Genomic DNA, 7,343 nt, shown 5'->3' with positions numbered 1-7,343 from the left:
ACTACTTCGCTTGGAGCGGGCGGCCGTGCGCGCCAAGCCACAGGCAGGTGCTTCGCTGTGGCCGTCGGCCAGCGCTGGAACGAGAGAGACAAAGAGAAAGAGAACGCGCGCGTGTGCGTAGCGTCGGCCTTCCTGCACGGCCCCGAGCCCGTTGTGAGCGACGTAACGGACGAGCCCAACGTACAGGGAGACATCGCCGCGCTTCTCACGGCAAACATTTATTTCTTTCTTTGTTTCTTTTATTATGTTTAAACGAGAGGACAAATTACAACACCAATTCACGACGACCTGTAGGGAAATGCATTGCTGTCACATTCCAAGTGTTTCTTTCTTTCTTCCTTTCTTTCTTTCTTTCTTTCTTTCTTTCTTTCTTTCTTTCTTTCTCTCTTTCTTTCTTTCTTTCTTTCTTATTTTTGGTTTACTCCTCGGCGACAGGTGTCAATGCATGTGAATGCGTTATTGGAGATACCGACTACCTATTACTGTCTTAATTTTTCTACTTGCAGACACCTCTTGACGACAGCGGCCGTCTTGTAATTAATGGACAAGTCGCCGAACGTGCTCTTGAAAAGAAAACGGCAATGTTTCTTTTTTGCTGTCGTTTTTTTTTTCGTAGTAATCTCGGTTTATGAGACGATGAAAGCACAGCTGATGCTGGCCACGCGTTTTCACTTAGCCACACAAGACATAGCAAACAAGTTATTTGTTCTGTTTTTTTTTTTTCATTTCCGAAACAGAAAACAAATATTTCCAGAGAAGATTCCCGAATTACCACATAGAAAATTGGGGCGGTCTACTTCAGGAAGCAAACAAAGTCAAAGACCTGCCGCGGTGGCTTAGAGGCTATGGTGCTGCGCTGCTAAGCACGAGGTCGCCGAATCAAATTCCGGTCGCGGCGGCCCATTTCGGTGGAGGCGAAATGTAAAGCGCCCGTGTCCCGCGTATTGGGGGCACGTTAAAGATCCCTTGATGGTCAAAATTAATCCGGGGTCCCCCAATACGGCGCGCCTCATTACCAACTCGTGGTTCTGTCACGTAATATCGCAGAATTCATTCATTCATTCATTCATTCATTCATTCAAAGTCAAATAGTTCCAGAAAACTGGATAAAACAGTTTTGATGCGAAAGCGTGAAAGGACTCATTGAGCGAAAAAGCCTCGCGTCTGTCGTCTATAGCAGCAAAACGGCACCTAAGCTCCCATTGCCCCTGGCCTCGACGTCACGTCACGAGCGCGCTTCTACGGAGTTCCGATTGGCTGTGACGCCATGGTAAGAGCTCGCCTGGATGGAACAGAGTGGACGACTGGGAACACCTGCAGCCGCAATAGCGCGCCAGGTGTTGCGTTAGGGGAGAGGGCATCGCCACGACGCCATGTCACCCTCACTCTTAGAGGCTTGTGTTATGCCCGCGTTCCTTGTCTGCGCAAGCTCTCGCTTGCGTTCTAACTGCGCCTCGATAAGGCCAAATCGAAACGCGCCAATCGCCTCAACCCGCTCGCTTGCCCGCGAGTTCACAACTAGAAAGGCCGCTCAGCGGCGTCTATACATTAATGCTTTCGCATGCTGCTGCTGCTTGCTGGCTCGGGCAGCACGTACCGCTATGGTACACTACTGGCAGCGCAAAACTCGAACGACCGCTCAGCGCCATTTAATTGGGCATTAATGCTTTCGCACTGACACCTCACAAGAAGTGCTTAGGTGCCTTCGAATTTTTTAGTTGTTATTACTAGTAGTTTAATATTATTTTTTAAGCGGTGTGACGATTCTCGCACTTAGTTTCCTCTCTAATATTAACTTTCTCGCTTCGCGCCATCCAGGGAAGCGTCGTGAACTCGACACGGTACGCACGGTTGTCGCCGTGTGCCACATGCTACCCTCGCACTCCTCGAGCCACGTGAACCCTGGGAGGGGGGTCATGACGATGGTACGTGGCGTGCTTTTGCGCGCGCGTCCACAAGGCTATCCGTCGGTGGTTTACACCCTCGATGTTGTCAACAAAGCTGCGCCTCAAGAGCGAGAAAAAAACGACATGAAGTCCTGAGCGAGAAAGCGGAGCGAGACCCCAAAAGGAACGAGAGAAAAGGAACAATCAATAAAACAGAATATCACGTAGAATCATACGCCGTTGGAAGGAAAGAAGAAATAAAAACAAAGTTCTTAGCAAGGCGGCACAGAATAAGTATCTAATGGTTTCACCGCGACAAATGGCTGGCATCTCCTGACTCGTTGGGACACCAAAAGGCATCCCCCCCTCCCCCTACACGCAAACACACACACACACACACACACACACACACACACACACACACCGCGAGAAAAAGCAGCAACAGGCGAGAGCAACCGGAGCGGCAAGCCTGTGCGTGGTGTGAGCGTGAGGAGCATGTTTGTGTGCGCCGGCGTGCGTGAGTTGAGGGCGCATGCGTAGGTGCACGTGCGCGATGCAGCGCGCAGTTCGTAGCAGAGAGAAAAAAAGCGCGCGTTGGTTTCGGTTTCGCCCGTGCGCTGGCGGTGGCTGGCTTCACCGCAGTGGCGGCTGCCGGTTCGTTCACATCAAGACGCGCTCGCGAGCCGGCGCACGCCCTGCCAGTTGCCGGCGACGCAGAGATGTAGGTCGGCCGGGTTGCAGCTGGCCTGCCCCCATCCCCAGCTCCTCGGGAGGAGGGGGTGGGGGGGGGGCGGAGGGCAGAGAAGCCTTTCCTGTTCTGTCGCGTTCGCCTCGTGTCGGCGTGCCTCGCGTGAATGCCGCGTGTCGCGAGCGAGAGAAGAGACGCTTAAAAAAGAAAGAGCATAAAGAAAGAGGAGGAAACGAGACAGGGAGACCTGCGCGTGTGTCGAAGTGTCACGTCTCCCAGGCGAAGAAAGGTTATCCAATATTTGCATGGAAAAGGCCGAGACCGTGACCTTGCCGACACGCAGCGCTTGCGTTATGAAGAACGCCCGGGCGTTCACGCGCCATCCTCTCCGCGCTTCTTTTCTGCAGGCGAAGCGACTCGAGCTTGCACGACACGACAAAAAAAAAATTGAACCAAGGAAGGGAAAGGAAAGACAAAAATGCCGCGAATCGTTCGTGAACAAGAAGGGAGTGTGTACTACGATAACGCGTCGACGTCTGATGTCGTTGCTCCGAAGAACACGCGATGCCCGCTCGAGTGCTTACATGCGACGAGTGGCCTCACTTCACCGCTTATAGTTATACGCTGGGTTCTTCGCTTACCAGGCGGTAACCGCCCCCATAGCGCGTTTCACATTCACTTTCCTTCGTGCTTGGCAAATGTGTGGGGCCTTTCGCTTCGGAAGACGACGCAGTGCGAGGAACGCGCTGTTTCGTGGTTATATACACAAATCATGCCGACTAGGGCACATAGCCGTGGCAGGCGCTCCTCCAGTGTCGCATCAACCTTTATATCAGGAGTGCGCAGAAGGCTGGTTGTGAGCGACGCTAAGCTGCCCCATGCCGCCCTTATCAAGGCTAGAAAAAAATACAGCTGTAATATCACGCATATGCATTTGACGCTATTCCGTGTGCGGCATTTATGAAATCCACAGACGCTACAGCAATTCGAATAAAGCTATATTCAATGAGCGATGTGGATCTGTTATGCAAATGCAACAAAAAAGACGTTGGAAATAGCTGAAAAATAAGTTCTACATACATCAGCAACGCAACTTCACGAATAAAAAGAAAGAAAAGAACCAGGGCAAGTATTAAATTAGAATTGAGCGTATTATTATAATTGCTCGTAAGAGAAAACCTGAGCCAATTCTGATGCTGGATATATGATGAACGAAGGTGGCAGGTAAAAACCAAAGAGCAGTTATGAACGAACAACTTCGCTAATTCGACCCGTGACCTTTTCCTCCGATCGAAAAGTTAAATGTTGCGCTTGTTATTATGCTATTTGAACAATTATTCTTTAGAAAACTACTAATGGAGCACGACGCTCCACTATTAGTTTTCACTGAGATAATACGTATGGAAGCCACACTTTGTAATACTTTGCACTTATAGCTCATCGTTATATTATCTGCCTGCATGGAAGCGTACTTTCATTCGTTATACCAAAGGAATGTTTTTCGATATTTATTTTGCAACGAGCTGCTGTCCACCAGGCTGGCGGTACTCCTTTCATTTTTATGCTTGTGTGCTATCTAAATAAAAAAATTCATAACAGTTTTCTGTTTGTGTCCTCTGAAGAGAAAAATGCGAGCGAAAAAGAAAACGTAATGTACAAAAAGGGATCCTCTAATCGCTTTCACCGCAGTAATTTAATTCAGGTGTTATTGCTGCATACTTCCTTATATCTGCTACGTTTTCAGCTTCTTCCAAAACGATAAACCATAACACGCTCACCTTGACTGCGCCAAGCACGCACGTTCTCAATCTTCGTTGTCTTTGTACCAGCTCTGACAAGTCATAAAAACTTATTCCTTCCCTTTAGCACCCGCGAGCGTAGATAACGTATATACACAATGTATGTTTTGTTTCCTCGCTTGTTTGTCTGGTTGCTTGTTTGTTTGGTGGGTTAGTTGTTTGTTTGTTGGTTCTTTTCTTTTATGGACATAATGCTATTCCTCCTGATTTACGGCAAATTAACATCTCATTCCGTACAAGACCTCATTATTTCCCGAAGTTATCTTTTTATATATTTATTTCTTCGGACCACCGAAACAAGTCTAGGCATCATCGCCGAGCAGGACAACATTCCCTAAGTGAACAAGCCCTATTTTTCTTTATTATCTTTTTTATCGAGTCAAACCGGGCCGGCGGGAACCAAAATGCTTGGTTGACCGGCTTCAGAGCTCCAGACAAGTAAAAGAAACATACAAGCCCCCATGTCTTTTTTTTTTTAATATTTCACTGCAGACACCTCTTCCTCTTTGTATTTTTTTTCTTTTTCTGCGTAAGAGCTACCTCTACTTCCAGTGGGACAACTTCTTGTCGTAGCAACTGATTTCAGCAACGGCAACTGAGGAAGCGCGCTTTGCATCCTCCTTTTATTTACGTCAATGATTTGGCCTAGTTACGTGATTTCCTGTAGAACATTCGGTGACCTAATGCGGAGCATTTGACGAAGAGCTGCATGCGGACACGTGCCGGTGGTCCGGTCAATTCAATTTGACTCTCGGTAGACAGAAAACCAAAGCCACCGAAAAGATTGGGCCTGATTATCTCGCCCACTATATGCGAGCCGAAGCCGACAGATGTCCAGCTTTCACTGAAATTATAATCGAAGCGTATTTGTCGCCGCAAGAAGCGTCGATCGCTACTCTGGTCAACTTAAGATTTCGCACTGATAGTAAGTAATATTATGAAGAAGAATCAGAAGGAGAACAGCGATGTCATAAAGTAGGAAAATTACGCAGATGTCTCAATATGTAAAGATTGGCGATGAACGAACCGGAGGGAGCAGGCGCGAATTGATGCTGCATGCATATTGTAATGCAAATGCGACTGATGAGGCCTGAAATTGGGGTAGTGAAGGGTTTGACGAAAGCTCGTTCTGTAGGGAGTAATCATTATTCGAAGTATAAAACGAACTTGTACCACAAAAAGAAAGCGAAAATACAAGACGGTTCCGCTGCAGACATGGGAGCTGGAACGTCTTGTATTTTTGTTGTGTGGTCGGGGGTTCATATTTACCTTCGAGTTAAATACCGAGTCAACGAGCTATTACATGCTGCACTATACGCACAACGCTTATCATTTCATGAGTGCTGCATGTAATTCCATCATTGGCTCCCATTACTTGTCTGAGAATATGCGCATTGCACACGTAGGTGCAAGAGCTCGTACGAAAAATTAAGTTCTCTAGTTTTACGTGCCGAAACCACGATATAATTATGACGCATGCCGTATTATGGGGGTCTCCGGATTCATTTTGACCCCCATGGGGTTTTTCAACAAGCATCCAATGCATGGTACATGGATGTTTTTGCATTTCGCCCCTATAGAAATGCGGCCACCAAGGGCGGGATTTGATCCCGCATCTTCGGGTTTAGAAAACGGCTTCTGTAGTAGCATATGCGTGGTGTACGTGGTCGGCAGGAAAGCTCTACTATGCACTGACGGAATGAGAGAAGATCACTTTTTTTCACTTTTAGTTTTCAAGGAAAAGAAACTTACACTACAGGTAACATTTCCTTCCGGCAATTTCTACAAATCACTCCATGAGTAATCGAAGAACATTTTCATCCTCATTGACAATATGTATTGTTTCTTACTGCAACACACTCTTTGAGAAAGAATGGTCTATTCCGTATGCGGAAGCCGGCGTAAGAATAAAAGGCTGAGTTAAATGACGCCCGTAGTGGAGGACTACTACTACTACTGCTGCTGCTTGCTGCTGCTGCTGCTTGCTGCTGCTGCTGCTGCTTGCTGCTGCTGCTTCTTCTTCTTCTTCAAAACACGGCGCTTACCAACGAAGGGAATTGCCCACACTGGATTGATTGCAAAGTACACCCAACAACGTACCAAAAAGGGTAAAGGCAAACATCCAGAATTAAGCATTGAGCAACTCAATAATAACACAAATTTTGAGAGGACCCATACATAAAGTTAGGAAAAAAATTAACATAAAGTGTCCCACGGTCGGTACCCCAGCAGCGTAACCTTCCGGACGCTTCAATGAGCTTGTGTAGAGCAGTAATCATCGACAAATGGCTTGTGCCTAATTGACAGCCACCAAAGGACAGTGTTTGGTGTTGCAAGTGCTAAACCCAGATTGCCTGTTGTAAATATGAGGAACATTCGGCGAAGAGGGGAGAAGCGGCGGCAAGAAAGAAAGAAATTATCAATAATTTCTGGTTCATTAAAAAAAAAGCAAAGGTTTAGTTATAGATAAGCCAGATCTATGAAGGTAAATATTTAGCCGGGGAATTCTACAGCGGAAGCTTGATAACGTCACCTCACATTGGCGTGAAAGGCATTTGCGCGTGTGCCACCGAAATTTTAGATGTCAAAAATCATCTGCGAAAAGTAGGGATGATTCATTACAATTTAGTGAGAAATTTAAATCTAGCTCCTTTTATAAAAGAGAAATCTTTAAGAACATTTAAGACTGAACCATTTGGCGGTGACGATGCGAGTGAGTCAGCTGATTCATTCAAAAAGGTTCCACTTTGCCCGCGGACCCAGTCAAGCAGTCCGGAAGAAGTGTCGAAAACATACTCAGCAGGTGTGACCGATTATTGTAAGTTAAATGTGTAGAGACCTAAAGCACAGCTGTAACAATTATTACTTTAGATTTTTGTATAGCCAGTTTTCTGAGGCCAGGATAATTTCCAGAAATTTTGTAAGAAATATTTTCATGTAATCAGTCAGAGAGAGCGCAAAAGACCAGTT

This window comes from Dermacentor variabilis, chromosome 1 (genome assembly GCF_050947875.1).
Source record: "Dermacentor variabilis isolate Ectoservices chromosome 1, ASM5094787v1, whole genome shotgun sequence".
In the NCBI taxonomy this organism is placed as follows: Eukaryota; Metazoa; Arthropoda; class Arachnida; order Ixodida; family Ixodidae; genus Dermacentor; species Dermacentor variabilis.
This window is presented reverse-complemented; position numbering follows the sequence as displayed.